Source organism: Myiozetetes cayanensis, unplaced genomic scaffold, assembly GCF_022539395.1.
Source record: "Myiozetetes cayanensis isolate MyiCay16 unplaced genomic scaffold, myiCay2020 scf497, whole genome shotgun sequence".
NCBI lineage: Eukaryota > Metazoa > Chordata > Aves > Passeriformes > Tyrannidae > Myiozetetes > Myiozetetes cayanensis.
This window is the reverse complement of record NW_026087739.1, coordinates 1,388-3,915: the sequence shown is the minus strand read 5'-3', so window position 1 is coordinate 3,915 and position 2,528 is coordinate 1,388.

Genomic DNA, 2,528 nt, shown 5'->3' with positions numbered 1-2,528 from the left:
TCCCGCTCTCGCGAGAGCTGCGGGGCGGGCCCGCGGGGGCGGGGCAGGGGCAGGGCCGGGAGCGCGCCCAGGGGTGAACAGGACACAGGGAAACGGACACGGGACAGGAAACAGGACACAGGGACAGGGAAACAGGACACAGGACGGGAAACGGGACACAGGACAGGAACAGGACACAGGGACAGGAAACAGGACACAGGGACAGGAACAGGGACACAGGACACGGGAAACAGGGACACAGGGACAGGAACAGGACACAGGGACAGGAACAGGAACAGGAACGGGCACGGGAACGGGACACGGAGGGACAGGGAAACGGGACACGGGGACACGGAGAACAGGGACACGGGACGGGAACGGGACACAGGGACGGGAAACGGGACACGGGGACAGGAAACAGGGACACGGGACAGGGAAGCAGGGACACAGGGACGGGAGACGGGACACGGGGCACGGGACAGGGGAAACGAGGACACGGGACAGGACAACGGGGGCACGGGAACGGGGACGACAGGGGACAGGAACAGGACACGGGGACGGGACACAGGACAGGAAACAGGGCACAGGGACAGGAACGGGACACAGGGGGACAGGGAACGAGGACACGGGACAGGAAACGGGGCACAGGGACAGGAACGGGACACGGGGACGGGGAACGGGACACAGGACGGGAACAGGACGACAGGGCACGAGGCAAGCAGGGCACAGGACGGGAAACGGGGACAGCGGGACACGGGACGGGAAACGGGGACGGGAAACGGGACACGGGGACGGGAAAAAAAACTGTTTTGCTGTACACTCAATAAGATAGAGTAAATATCTTCTTCTCATGTTTTGCACAAATGAGAAAATAAATATCAAGTAGATTTGATTTAATAAATCACATGCAGGATTAGGAGCATAGTCCTTCTTTCTAGTGTTATATGTACCAGAAGTATATTTCACCTGTGGAAAAGCTGCTCAGCTACTCCTGGCTGCCTGACTTTTTTTTTGCTTTACAGTGCTGATGTGGTAGCTAAAATGGTGCATTAAAATATATATATATATATATAATTATTCATTTTAAACAAAAGGGCATGTACAGAAATACAACGAAGACCTAGTTAGAGTTTACCAAGTGGTTTGCACTAAAAAAATCATATTCTCTATTGTGCCCATTCTACACCAGCTTAAGATAAAGAAATTGAAGAGGAAAATAAAAGGGTCTTGTTTTGACAAGGATAGGGAACCACCAGTCAGCAAAGATGGGAAGGGGGAAGAAAGGAGATGAGGTCACACTTCTGCTTTTGGCATAAGGTATCCTCGGAGGTTTTTAACAGGGAGGCTCACATAGGGCTTAGACAGCAGATCTTCACCTTTGCCTCACACAAAGAGAGCAGGAAATAACAAGAAGACAACATAGACAATGCTGGAAATAGATCAGGGAGTAAAAATGTTTCTTGACTCCATGGGATATTGCACAACTGAGGCCTTTTGTTGTTACTAATGTGATGAGAGGCACTGTCAGTGTTACACAGACTGGGACACTGGACACTCACAGCGTTTGGCAAGAAACACCAAATACTAGACTTGCATTCTGAGCTATGAATCAAAAACAGGTGGTGACGCACATCTCCTTTTTTATGATGACTGGTTATTTTATCCTCATGGACACATCCTGCAGTAGTAGTAATTCAAGAATTTAGCTTTGTGATGTGCAAAAAAAGCATCATCTTGTTGGTTGTTTAGAAATCATTATCTGATAATTTTTGATACTTCCCAATTCTTGTAATAAGAGAAAAAGCAAATAGTTGTTTCCTTTTCAAGTTCTGACTTTATAGATGCCTATCATATTGACTTTGAGTTTTGCCTCTTCTGAGTTAAAGATTCTTGTCCATTTTTCAATCTATAAGTTCTTCTGTAACTTTGAACATCCTTTATTTTAAATTTTTGGTCCTACTTTATCTTTTGCCAATGAGGAGTAGCTGTAACAGAACTGATTGTTCAGGGTGTAGGCATACCATGGATTAACAGTGGTTTAGTGGTGATTTCACTGTTGTGCTATGTTCCCTTTCTGAGCACTTGTAACACTGTACTTGGGGTTTCGATCACTACAGAGCATGAAGAAGTACAGGTACCTAAGTATTCAGTCTGGAATGGAAGTCATGCTGCTTCCCAGAAGGAGGGTTGAACTTCCTCTAAAGCAAGTCAGGGCACCTGCCTTCACTGTACCTTATGCTAGTCCCATACTCTCACTAGACATCTGCTATCAGCTTGTATTGGGTTTATGTGGCAAGGATTTGATAGAGGGGAGTCTGCAAGGGTGGTTTCTGTTGAGAAAGCATCAGGAGCTTCCCCCATGTCCGACAGAGTCAGTTCCAGCTGTCTCCAAGACAGACCCACTGCTGACCAAAGCTGAGCTCATATTACTTTTGTCAATTCATTTGACTTGGTGGAAGTTAGGATGGCTCAGAGAATGGAACTAATATATTTGACACTGGGGAAAATAAACCCCTCGATTTTTAACTGAACTCTTTAGAGTTCAGAGT